A 13,803-nucleotide genomic window follows, 5' to 3' on the forward strand; every position below is an offset into this window, starting at 1 on the left:
CTGAGGAGGACCTGGAGTTCTCTCATTTGGTGCTGCAGAGTCATCCGCACTCTCCCGCCCGTTTGGGAGCTTTGGTATAATCCCCATGGTCCTTACGGAGTCCCCAGCATCCACTTAGGACGTTAGAGAAAATAAGAATTTACTTACCGATAATTCTATTTCTCGTAGTCCGTAGTGGATGCTGGGCGCCCATCCCAAGTGCGGATTGTCTGCAATACTGGTACATAGTTATTGTTACCAAAAAATCGGGTTATTGCTGTAGTGAGCCATCTTTTCTAGAGGCTCCTCTGTTATCATGCTGTTAACTGGGTTTAGATCACGAGTTGTACGGTGTGATTGGTGTGGCTGGTATGAGTCTTACCCGGGATTCAAAATCCTTCCTTATTGTGTACGCTCGTCCGGGCACAGTATCCTAACTGAGGCTTGGAGGAGGGTCATAGGGGGAGGAGCCAGTGCACACCAGGTAGTTCTAAAGCTTTACTTTTGTGCCCAGACTCCTGCGGAGCCGCTATTCCCCATGGTCCTTACGGAGTCCCCAGCATCCACTACGGACTACGAGAAATAGAATTATCGGTAAGTAAATTAGTATTATAATTTATTACCAGTTATTTAGATAGCGCACACACACATTCCCCAGCGCTTTACAGAGAGTATTTGGCCATTCATATCAGTCCCTGACCCAGTGGAGCTTACAATCTATATTCCCTACCACACGTACACGCTAAGGTTAATTAGTAGGGAGCCAATTAACCTACCAGTATATTTTTGGATTGTGGAAGGAAACCAGAGTACCCAGAGGAAACCCACGAAAGCTCAGGGAGAATATACAAACTCCACACAGTTAGGGCCATGGTGGGAATCAAACCCATGACCTCAGCGCTGTGAGGCAGTAATGCTAACCATTACACCGTCTATCTATCTAGATATATATCTATCTATCTATATCTCTTTTAATTATTTATTTTCTTCAGGGCGGGGGCTGGCTATTTTTTCAGTCCCCGGCCCCACAATTTCTGTTGGCAGCCCAGCTGACAACCCTGCTTCTAATGGAATATTACTAAGAAATGTTGTACTGTACTGTACCAAAGTATTTACTAACAAGTAGCACTAACTGTCTTGTAGTACTGCAATGACGATAACAGTCCATGTGTTTTGTCAGGAGATCCCATCAGACACGCTGTAAACTCTTATGATAACGTCAGTAAGAATTCGCAGCAGTCACCCGGTACGCGGGAACAGAGAGAGAGCTGCGGACGCGGCCACACGGGGAGAGCGACAAGAGCGCTGCGCTCGGGCAGCAGAAGAGGATGTTGTTGTGCTTGGGTTAAATGCACTACTATGTTGATTATCTGTTGCTGTTTCCTGGACAGATGCACTGGGAGGAAGTGTAACTCAATTTGTATCAGAGGAGGGTGTTTTGGGCGTTGATAAAGTGACAGAGGGGAGCTGTTCGCTGCCACAACTGCTGCTGAGAGGTGAGGGCTATGTATGTATGTATGTATGTATGTATGTATGGGTGTACTGGTGCAGATATGTTACTGTTATTGTGTAGTGGTGTGTGCACATTCTGTTACTGTACTGGTGCAGATATGTTATTGTGTAGTGGTGTGTGCACATTGTGTAACTGTACTGGTGCAGATATATGTTGTGTAGTGTTATGTGCACTTTGTTGCTGTACTGGTGCAGATGTATTGTGTAGTGGTAGTGTGTGCACTTTGTGTTGCAGTACTGGTGCAGGCACAATACTATTATTGTGCATTGGTATGTGCGCTCTGTGCTGCTTTGTGTTTTCACCTGTTGAAGTTTGGATGGGTAAGTCACCATATTCTATTTACTTATTTCCGTTGCTTTTTAAATGATCATGTGCATCTTAATTGTAGGTCTCAGATTTGCTCACAGTAGTTTCAAATTGCCACATAATTAGGTTATCAAGCTTATATCATGTTCTACCTCAGTGAAATATAAGCCAGAGTATACTTGATGTTTAAAGTTTGTAAACTCTTTATACAATTATACTGTCTTTTGTAGTGCAACGAATAACAAATATTTTACAATTTTCAAGTTAAACTTGTTTTTTTTTTTAACATGAAACTGTAGACTGCTAACACAAACCTATCCACTTTGCCTATTAATGGTTATTCCCAAAGTTTTTTATTATTAATTTAATACAAATTTTCTAAACATATCTCCTGTGATCTGACTGATGCTATGGCTTGTCTGTTTTTTTGTGAATATTTTATGACACAGCTAAATGTAATAGCATCTGAGTTCCGGAGGTGTGGGACTAAGTTTTGTGAGAATCTGCCCATTTTTTTAAAGCAGTAAACCTCCAGAATGTGGCAGCTATTACATTTAGCTGCAGGTGTTTTACAAAACACAATAAAGCAGTGGTACCCAAATTTGGTCCTCAAGGCACCTGAACAGTCCAGGTTTTAGGGATATCCCTGCCTTTGCAAAGATGGTGTAATCAAACTTACTGATCTGCTAACTAATGTGTGCTTCATATCAGACCTTCCTTCCTCCAGCCATAAGGCATTATTGGAAAACTGCAGATCGATCAATTATCGCCCATTTGCATATGCGCTGCGAACGCATTGCGTGTGTGCCACCCACAATTTGCGAGCTGGGGGTGCGAGCTGATGTGTGAAAAGTGACCCGTTTGGGCGCCCAAACTGCACTTTTCGGGATCGTGCCCAATCGTTTAGTTGGGATTAAGGCCAGTACACACTATAGAGATGTGTGCTGAGCGATCTGTCACAGACCGCACAGCACACATCTCTCCCCTCCGCTCAGCACAGCGCGATGTGTGCTGAGCGAGGGGGGACGACACGGGGGGCTGCTCATTTCACCCAGTGGGTGAAATGAGCGATGTGCTAGATTATGCCTGCATGCAGGCGAATCTAGCACCGGTGATAGTGATGCGCGGGGCCGTGCATCGCTATTGCTGGGGGGCATACACACCAGAGATCTGTGCTTAAAATGTAAGCAATCTAGTCATATTGCTTTGATTTTAAGAGCGGATCTCTCCGTGTGTATCCCCCTTTAAGGTCCATATAGATGGCCGATGTGGGAGAACTGTGTGCTGAGCGAACCGCTCAGCACACATCTCTCCCCCTGCTCAGCACAGCAGGCCAATCTAGCACCAGCGAAAGCGATGCGCGCTATCGCTGTAGGGGGTACACACGGAGCGATAATGCTTAAATTCTAAGCAATCTAGTCAGATTGCTTAGAATATCGCTCCGTGAGTACCCACCTTTAGCCACCAGACACTAATGAGTCACAAACTTTAGTTGACATCTACAGGATAAGGCAAGTCCACCAACTTTTTGTAAAGGAAACTTCTGCTTGATTATTTCCCTCAACTCCAAATTAAGTGCCTGTATTATTATTTTCTCTGACGTCCTAAGTGGATGCTGGGGACTCCGTCAGGACCATGGGGATTAGCGGCTCCGCAGGAGACAGGGCACAAAACTAAAGCTTTAGGATCAGGTGGTGTGCACTGGCTCCTCCCCCCATGACCCTCCTCCAAGCCTCAGTTAGGTTTTTGTGCCCGTCCGAGCAGGGTGCAATCTAGGTGGCTCTCTTAAGGAGCTGCTTAGAAAAAGTTTTTAGGTTTCTTATTTTCAGTGAGTCCTGCTGGCAACAGGCTCACTGCATCGAGGGACTTAGGGGAGAGAAGTTCAACTCACCTGCGTGCAGGATGGATTGGCTTCTTAGGCTACTGGACACCATTAGCTCCAGAGGGAGTCGGAACACAGGTCTCACCCTGGGGTTCGTCCCGGAGCCGCGCCGCCGACCCCCCTTGCAGATGCTGAAGATTGAAGGTCCAGAAACCGGCGGCAGAAGGCTTTTCAGTCTTCATGAAGGTAGCGCACAGCACTGCAGCTGTGCGCCATTGTTGTCACACACTTCACACCAACGGTCACGGAGGGTGCAGGGCGTTGCTGGGGGCGCCCTGGGCAGCAATGTATAATACCTTATTCTGGCTAAAAATACATCACATATAGCCCCTGGAGGCTATATGGATGTATTTAACCCCTGCCAGGTCTCAGAAAAACGGGAGAAGAAGCCTGCCGAAAAGGGGGCGGGGCCTATTCTCCTCAGCACACAGCGCCATTTTCCCTCACAGAAATGCTGGTGGGAAGGCTCCCAGGCTCTCCCCTGCACTGCACTACAGAAACAGGGTTAAAACAGAGAGGGGGGGCACTTATTTGGCGATATGTATATATATATTAAAATGCTATAAGGGAAAAACACTTATATAAAGGTTGTCCCTGTATAATATAGCGTTTTTGGTGTGTGCTGGCAAACTCTCCCTCTGTCTCCCCAAAGGGCTAGTGGGGTCCTGTCCTCTATCAGAGCATTCCCTGCGTGTGTGCTGTGTGTCGGTACTTGTGTGTCGACATGTATGAGGACGATGTTGGTGAGGAGGCGGAGCAATTGCCGGTAATGGTGATGTCACTCTCTAGGGAGTCGACACCGGAATGGATGGCTTATTTAAGGAATTACGTGATAATGTCAACACGCTGCAAGGTCGGTTGACGACATGAGACGGCCAGCAAACCAATTAGTACCTGTCCAGGCGTCTAAAACACCGTCAGGGGCGTTAAAACGTCCTTTTTACCTCAGTCGGTCGACACAGACACGGACACTGACTCCAGTGTCGACGGTGAAGAAACAAACGTATTTTCCTTTAGGGCCACACGTTACTTGTTAAGGGCAATGAAGGAGATGTTACATATTTCTGATACTACAAGTACCACAAAAAAGGGTATTATGTGGAGTGTGAAAAAACTACATGTGGTTTTTCCTGAATCAGATAAATTAAATGAAGTGTGTGATGATGCGTGGGTTTCCCCCGATAGAAAATTATTGGCGGTATACCCTTTCCCGCCAGAAGTTATGGCGCGTTGGGAAACGCACCTTAGGGTGGATAAGGCGCTCACACGCTTATAAAAACAAGTGGCGTTACCGTCTCCAGATACGGACGCCCTCAAGGAGCCAACTGATAGGAGGTTGGAAAATATCCTAAAAAGTATATACACACATACTGGTGTTATACTGCGACCAGCGATCGCCTCAGCCTGGATGGGCAGCGCTGGGGTGGCTTGGTCGGATTCCCTGTCTGGAAATATTGATACCCTTGACAGGGACAGTATTTTATTGACTATAGAGCATTTAAAAGATGCATTTCTATATATGCGAAACTCTGGCATCAAGAGTAAGTGCGATGTCCATATCTGCCAGACGATGTTTATGGACACGACAGTGGTCAGGTGATGCAGATTCCAAACGGCACATGGAAGTATTGCCGTATAAAGGGGAGGAGTTATTTGGGGTCGGTCCATCGGACCTGGTGGCCACGGCAACAGCTAGAAAATCCACCTTTTTTACCCCAAGTCACATCTCAGCAGAAAAAGACATAGTCTTTTCAGCCTCAGTCCTTTCGTCCCCATAATATCTGCCCAGGGATAGAGGTAAGGGAAGAAGACTGCAGCAGGCAGCCCATTCCCAGGAACAGAAGCCTTCCACCGCTTCTGCCAAGTCCTCAGCATGACGCTGGGGCCGTACAAACAGGTGCGGTGGGGGGTCGTCTCAAGAGTTTCAGCACGCAGTGGGCTCACTCGCAAGTGGACCCCTGGATCCTACAAGTAGTATCCCAGGGGTACAGATTGGAAATTCGAGACGTCTCCCCCTCGCAAGTTCCTGAAGTTTGCTTTACCAACGTCTACCTCCGACAGGGAGGCAGTATTGGAAACAATTCACAAGCTGTATTCCCAGCAGGTGATAATCACAGTACCCCTCCTACAACAAGTAAAGGGGTATTATTCCACACTATATTGTGGTACTGAAGCCAGACGGCTCGGTGAGACCTATTCTAAATGGAGTCACTCAGAGCAGTGATAGCGAACCAGGAAGAAGGGGACTATATGGTGTCCCTGGACATCAAGGATGCTTACCTCCATGTCCAAATTTGCCCTTCTCACAAAGGGTACCTCAGGTTCGTGGTACAAAACTGTCACTATCAGTTTCAGACGCTGCCGTTTGGATTGTCCACGGCACCCCGGGTCTTTACCAAGGTAATGGCCGAAATGATGATTCTTCTTCAAAGAAAAGGCGTCTTAATTATCCCTTACTTGGACGATCTCCTGATAAGGGCAAGGTCCAGAGAACAGTTGGAGGTCTGAGTAGCACTATCTCAAGTAGTTCTACGACAGCACGGGTGGATTCTAAATATTCCAAAATCGCAGCTGTCTCCGACGACACGTCTGCTGTCCCTAGGGATGATTCTGGACACAGTCCAGAAAAAGGTGTTTCTCCCGGAGGAGAAAGCCAGGGAGTTATCCGAGCTAGTCAGGAACCTCCAAAAACCAGGAAAAGTGTCAGTGCATCATTGCACAAGGGTCCTGGGAAAAATGGTGGCTTCTTACGAAGCGATTCCATTCGGCAGATTTCACGCAAGAACTTTTCAGTGGGATCTGCTGGACAAATGGTCCGGATCGCATCTTCAGATGCATCAGCGGATAACCCTGTCTCCAAGGACAAGGGTGTCTCTTCTGTGGTGGCTGCAGAGTGCTCATCTACTAAAGGGCCACAGTTATGCATTCAGGACTGGGTCCTGGTGACCACGGATTCCAGCTTGAAAGGCTGGGGAGCAGTCACACAGGGAAAAAATTTCCAGGGAGTGTGATCAAGTCTGGGGACTTCTCTCCGCATAAATATACTGGAGCTAAGAGCAATTTACAATGCTCTAAGCTTAGCAAGACCTCTGCTTCAAGGTCAGCCGGTATTGATCCAGTGGGACAACATCACGGCAGTCGCCCACGTAAACAGACAGGGCGGCACAAGAAGCAGGAGGACAATGGCAGAAACTGCAAGGATTCTTCGCTGGTCGGAAAATCATGTGATAGCACTGTCAGCAGTTTTTCATTCCGGGAGTGGACAACTGGGAAGCAGACTTCCTCAGCACGACCTCCACCAGGGAGAGTGGGGACTTCATCGAGAAGTTTTTTCCACATGATTGTGCACCGTTGGGAAAGACCAAAGGTGGACATGATGGCGTCCCGCCTGAACAAAAAACTGGACAGGTATTGCGCCAGGTCAAGAGACCCTCAGGCAATAGCTGTGGACGTTCTGGTAACACCAGGGGTGTACCAGTCGGTGTATGTGTTCCCTCCTCTGCTTCTCATACCAAAGGTACTGAGAATTATAAGACGTAGAGGAGTAAGAACTATACTCGTGGCTCCGGATGGGCCAAGAAGGACTTGGTACCCGGAACTTCAAGAGATGCTCACAGAGGACTCAGGGCCTCTGCCGATAAGAAGGGACTTGTTTCAGCAAGTACCATGTCTGTTCCAAGACTTACCGCGGCTGCGTTTGACGGCATGGCGGTTGAACGCCGGATCCTAAGGGAAAAAGGCATTCCGGAAGAGGTCATTCCTACCCTGGTCAAAGCCAGGAAGGAGGTGACCGCACAACATTATCACCACATGTGGCGAAAATATGTTGCGTGGTGTGAGGCCAGGAAGGCCCCACGAAGAAATTTCAACTCGGTCGATTCCTGCATTTCCTGCAAACAGGAGTGTCTATGGGCCTCAAATTGGGGTCCATTAAGGTTCAAATTTCGGCCCTGTCGATTTTCTTCCAGAAAGAATTGGCTTCAGTTCCTGAAGTCCAGAAATTTGACAAGGGAGTACTGCATATACAACCCCCTTTTGTGCCTCCAGTGGCACTGTGGGATCTCAACGTAGTCCTGGGATTCCTCAAATCACGTTGGTTTAAACCGCTCAAATCTGTGGATTTGAAATATCTCACATGGAAAGTGACCATGATGTTGGCCCTGGCCTCGGCCAGGCGAGTGTCAGAATTGGCGGCTTTGTCTCACAAAAGCCCATATCTGATTGTCCATTCGGACAGGGCAGAGCTGCGGACTCGTCCCCAGTTTCTCCCTAAGTTGGTGTCAGCGTTTCATCTGAACCAGCTTATTGTGGTACCTGCGGCTACTAGAGACTTGGAGGACTCCAGGTTGCTAGATGTCGTCAGGGCCCTGAAAATATAGATTTCCAGGACGGCTGGAGTCAGGAAAACTGACTTGCTGTTATCCTGTATGCACCCAAAAAACTGGGTGCTCTTGCTTCTAAGCAGACGATTGCTAGTTGAATGTGTAGTACAATTCAGCTTGCACATTCTGTGGCAGGACTGCCACAGCCAAAATATATATAAATGCCCATTCCACAAGGAAGGTGGGCTCATCTTGGGCGACTGCCCGAGGGGTCTCGGCTTTACAACTTTGCCGAGCTGCTACTTGGTCAGGGGCACACCCTGGCTGAGGAGGACCTGGAGTTCTCTCACTCGGTGCTGCAGAGTCATCCGCACTCTCCCGCCCGTTTGGGAGCTTTGGTATAATCCCCATGGTCCTGACGGAGTCCCCAGCATCCACTTAGGACGTCAGAGAAAATAAGATTTTACTTACCGATAAATCTATTTCTCGTAGTCCGTAGTGGATGCTGGGCGCCCATCCCAAGTGCGGATTGTCTGCAATACTTGTACATAGTTGTTGTTACAAAAAAATCGGGTTGTTATTGTTGTGAGCCGTCTGTTCAGAGGCTCCTACGTTTGTCATACTGTTAACTGGGTTCAGATCACAAGTTATACGGTGTGATTGGTGTGGCTGGTATGAGTCTTACCCGGGATTCAATATCCTTCCTTATTGTGTACGCTCGTCCGGGCACAGTGTCCTAACTGAGGCTTGGAGGAGGGTCATGGGGGGAGGAGCCAGTGCACACCACCTGATCCTAAAGCTTTAGTTTTGTGCCCTGTCTCCTGCGGAGCCGCTAATCCCCATGGTCCTGACGGAGTCCCCAGCATCCACTACGGACTACGAGAAATAGATTTATCGGTAAGTAAAATCTTATTATTTATTATTATTATTATTATTATTATGATTATTATTTTTTTTTTTCATGAAAACCCATGAGAGCCAAAAAATTAACTTGTCCCATGTTGAAATCTCCTAAGATACACGGCTACAGATTTTTTTTACAGTGAGGATGGGATATTTTTACTCATTTTCTTAGAATAGCCCTTTTCCACTAAAGTACAGTGCAAAATGTTTCTTCTTAACCGTAAGGGATGAGATTTGACACCTCTGATTGGCTGATGAAATCAAATGTCCATGCAGGGCAAAAATTGAGGTGCAATTGAGGCGAGGCCAATGTCTGTGTCTCAGACGCTGATTTCTTGGCCACGCAAGGCAGTGCCGTAACTAGGCATTTTAGCGCTGTGTGCAAGAAACGACAGTGGCGCCCCCCCATGTAAGATAGGGACAGAGCGCGCCGTAGGCGCGCAAAAAATTTCTAGGGGCGTGGCTTCACGGGGAAGGGGCGAGGCCACAAAATAATAGCAATTCATACTACGGTGCACAGTAGTCTACATTATTCAAATTACGCTGCACAGTAGCGCCACTACACCAGGTAGAGCCCCTTTTATACATTACAGCAGACAGTGTCCCCCTTTTTACACATTGCGGCAGCCAGTCCCCCTTTTTACACATTGCGGCAGCCAGGACCCCATTTTACACATTGCGGCAGCCAGTCCCCATTTTTTACACATTGCGGCAGCCAGTCCCATTTTACACATTGCGGCAGCCAGTCCCCCTTTTTACACATTGCGGCAGCCAGTCCCATTTTACACATTGCGGCAGCCAGGACCCCATTTTACACATTGCGGCAGCCAGTCCCCATTTTTTACACATTGCGGCAGCCAGTCCCATTTTACACATTGCGGCAGCCAGTCCCCTTTTTACACATTGCGGCAGCCAGTCCCATTTTTACACATTGCGGCAGCCAGTCCCATTTTTACACATTGCGGCAGCCAGTCCCATTTTTTACACATTGCGGCAGCCATCCCCATTTTTTACACATTGCGGCAGCCAGTCCCATTTTTTACACATTGCGGCAGCCAGTCCCCCTTTTTACACATTGCGGCAGCCAGTCCCATTTCTCTGACGTCCTAGTGGATGCTGGGAACTCCGTAAGGACCATGGGGAATAGCGGCTCCGCAGGAGACTGGGCACAAAAGTAAAAGCTTTTTGACTAGCTGGTGTGCACTGGGTCCTCCCCCTATGACCCTCCTCCAAGCCTCAGTTAGATTTTTGTGCCCGGCCGAGAAGGGTGCATGCTAGGTAGCTCTCCTGAGCTGCTTAGAGTAAAAGTTTAAATAGGTTTTTTATTTTCAGTGAGACCTGCTGGCAACAGGCTCACTGCATCGTGGGACTAAGGGGAGAAGAAGCGAACTCACCTGCATGCAGAGTGGATTGGGCTTCTTGGCTACTGGACATTAGCTCCAGAGGGACGATCACAGGCTCAGCTTGGATGGGTCCCGGAGCCGCGCCGCCGGCCCCCTTACAGAGCCAGAAGAGCGAAGAGGTCCGGTAAAATCGGCGGCAGAAGACGTTCCTGTCTTCAATAAGGTAGCGCACAGCACTGCAGCTGTGCGCCATTGCTCTCAGCACACTTCACACTCCGTTCACTGAGGGTGCAGGGCGCTGGGGGGGAGCGCCCTGAGACGCAATAAAACACGTTTTAAACCTTATATGGCTAAAGAAATGCATCACATATAGCTCCTGGGCTATATGGATGCATTTAACCCCTGCCAGTTTAAAAAAAAAAAAGCGGGAGAAAAGGCCGCCGAAAAGGGGGCGGAGCCTATCTCCTCAGCACACAAGCGCCATTTTCCCTCACAGCTCCGCTGGAAGGACGGCTCCCTGACGCTCCCCTGCAGTCCTGCTACAGAATCAGGGTAAAACAAGAGAGGAGGGGCACTAATTGGCAGATAATACAAATACAGCAGCTATAGAAGGGAGAAACACTTATATAAGGTTATCCCTGTATATATATATAGCGCTCTGGTGTGTGCTGGCAAACTCTCCCTCTGTCTCCCCAAAGGGCTCGTGGGGTCCTGTCCTCTATCAGAGCATTCCCTGTGTGTGTGCTGTGTGTCGGTACGATTGTGTCGACATGTATGAGGAGGAAAATGATGTGGAGGCGGAGCAATTGCCTGTAATAGTGATGTCACCCCCTAGGGAGTCGACACCTGACTGGATGGTCGTATGGAAGGAATTACGTGACAGTGTCAGCACTTTGCAAAAAACTGTTGACGACATGAGACAGCCGGCAAATCAGTTAGTGCCTGTCCAGGCGTCTCAAACACCGTCAGGGGCTCTAAAGCGCCCGTTACCTCAGATGGTCGACACAGACCCAGACACGGATACTGACTCCAGCGTCGACGGTGACGAGACAAACGTAATGTCCAGTAGGGCCACACGTTACATGATCACGGCAATGAAGGAGGCTTTGAACATTTCTGATACTACAAGTACCACAAAAAGGGGTATTATGTGGGGTGTGAAAAAACTACCCATAGTTTTTCCTGAATCAGATAAATTAAATGAGGTGTGTGACAAAGCGTGGGTTTCCCCCGATAAAAAACTGCTGATTTCTAATAAATTATTGGCATTATACCCTTTCCCGCCAGAGGTTAGGGCGCGTTGGGAAACACCCCCTAGGGTAGATAAGGCGCTCACACGCTTATCAAAACAAGTGGCGTTGCCGTCTCCTGATACGGCCGCCCTCAAGGAACCAGCTGATAGGATATTTTCCAGCTTTCTAAAGGGTATATACACACATACTGGTGTTATACTACGACCAGCAATCGCCTCAGCCTGGATGTGCAGCGCTGGAGTGGCTTGGTCGGATTCCCTGACTGAAAATATTGATACCCTGGATAGGGACAGTATATTATTGACTATAGAGCATTTAAAGGATGCATTACTATATATGCGAGATGCACAGAGGGATATTTGCACCCTGGCATCAAGAGTAAGTGCGCTGTCCATTTCTGCCAGAAGAAGTTTATGGACACGACAGTGGTCAGGTGATGCGGATTCCAAACGGCATATGGAAGTTTTGCCGTATAAAGAGGAGGAGTTATTTGTGGTCGGTCTATCGGACCTGGTGGCCACGGCGACGGCTGGGAAATCCACCTTTTTACCCCAGGTCACCTCTCAGCAGAAAAAGACACCGTCTTTTCAAACTCAGTCCTTTCGTCCCCATAAGGGCAAGCGGGCAAAAGGCCACTCATTTCTGCCCCGGGGCAGAGGAAGGGGAAAAAGACTGCAGCAGGCAGCCTCTTCCCAGGATCAGAAGCCCTCCCCCGCTTCTGCCAAGTCTTCAGCATGACGCTGGGGCTTTACAAGCGGACTCAGGCACGGTGGGGGCCCGTCTCAAAAATTTCAACGCGCAGTGGGCTCACTCGCAAGTGGACCCCTGGATCCTGCAGGTAGTATCACAGGGGTACAAATTGGAATTCGAGACGTCTCCCCCTCGCCGGTTCCTGAAGTCTGCTCTACCAACGTCTCCCTCCGACAGGGAGGCAGTACTGGAAGCTATTCACAAGCTGTATTCCCAGCAGGTGATAATCAAGGTACCCCTCCTACAACAGGGAAAGGGGTATTACTCCACGCTGTTTGTGGTACCGAAGCCGGACGGCTCGGTGAGACCGATTTTAAATCTGAAATCATTGAACACTTACATAAAAAGGTTCAAATTCAAGATGGAGTCACTCAGAGCAGTGATAGCGAACCTGGAAGAAGGGGACTATATGGTGTCTCTGGACATCAAAGATGCTTATCTCCATGTCCCAATCTACCCTTCTCACCAAGGGTACCTCAGGTTTGTAGTACAAAACTGTCATTATCATTTTCAGACGCTGCCGTTTGGATTGTCCACGGCACCACGGGTCTTTACCAAGGTAATGGCCAAAATGATGATTCTTCTTCGAAGAAAAGGCGTCTTAATTATCCCTTACTTGGACGATCTCCTGATCAGGGCAAGGTCCAGGGAACAGTTAGAGGTCGGAGTAGCACTATCTCATGTAGTGCTACGTCAGCACGGGTGGATTCTAAATATTCCAAAATCGCAGCTGATTCCAACAACACGTCTACTGTTCCTAGGGATGATTCTGGACACAGTCCAGAAAAAGGTGTTTCTCCCGGAGGAGAAGGCCAGGGAGTTATCAGAGCTAGTCAGGAACCTCCTGAAACCAGGACAAGTGTCAGTGCATCAATGCACAAGGGTCCTGGGAAAGATGGTGGCTTCTTACGAAGCGATTCCATTTGGAAGATTCCATGCAAGAACTTTTCAGTGGGATCTGCTAGACAAATGGTCCGGATCGCATCTTCAGATGCATCAGCGGATAACCCTATCTCCAAGGACAAGGGTGTCTCTCCTGTGGTGGTTGCAGAGTGCTCATCTTCTAGAGGGCCGCAGATTCGGCATTCAGGACTGGATTCTGGTGACCACGGATGCCAGCCTGAGAGGCTGGGGAGCAGTCACACAGGGAAAAAATTTCCAGGGCTTGTGGTCAAGCATGGAAACGTCTCTTCAAGCAAGGCCTCTGCTTCAGGGTCAGTCGGTATTGATCCAATCGGACAACATCACGGCAGTCGCCCACGTAAACAGACAGGGCGGCACAAGAAGCAGGAGGGCAATGGCAGAAGCTGCAAGAATTCTTCGCTGGGCGGAAAATTATGTGACAGCACTGTCAGCGGTGTTCATTCCGGGAGTGGACAACTGGGAAGCAGACTTCCTCAGCAGACACGACCTCCACCCAGGGGAGTGGGGACTTCACCCAGAAGTCTTCCACGTGATTGTAAACCGTTGGGAAAAACCAAAGGTGGACATGATGGCGTCTCGTCTCAACAAGAAACTAGACAGATATTGCGCCAGGTCAAGGGACCCTCAG

General features: G+C 48.6%; 1 protein-coding gene across 1 annotated transcript in view; it reads left to right on the forward strand.

Moving 5' to 3' along the window:
- The first annotated feature begins 1,161 nt into the window (after positions 1-1,161).
- RASGRP2 (RAS guanyl releasing protein 2) overlaps positions 1,162-13,803 on the forward strand; it is a 432,595-nt gene continuing 419,953 nt past the window's right edge. Inside the window, exon 1 of the mRNA XM_063945210.1 lies at positions 1,162-1,475. The gene's annotated coding sequence lies outside the window, so the exon portion shown is untranslated. The remainder of the gene's footprint in view (positions 1,476-13,803) is intronic.

Source organism: Pseudophryne corroboree, chromosome 11, assembly GCF_028390025.1.
Source record: "Pseudophryne corroboree isolate aPseCor3 chromosome 11, aPseCor3.hap2, whole genome shotgun sequence".
Lineage (NCBI taxonomy): Eukaryota > Metazoa > Chordata > Amphibia > Anura > Myobatrachidae > Pseudophryne > Pseudophryne corroboree.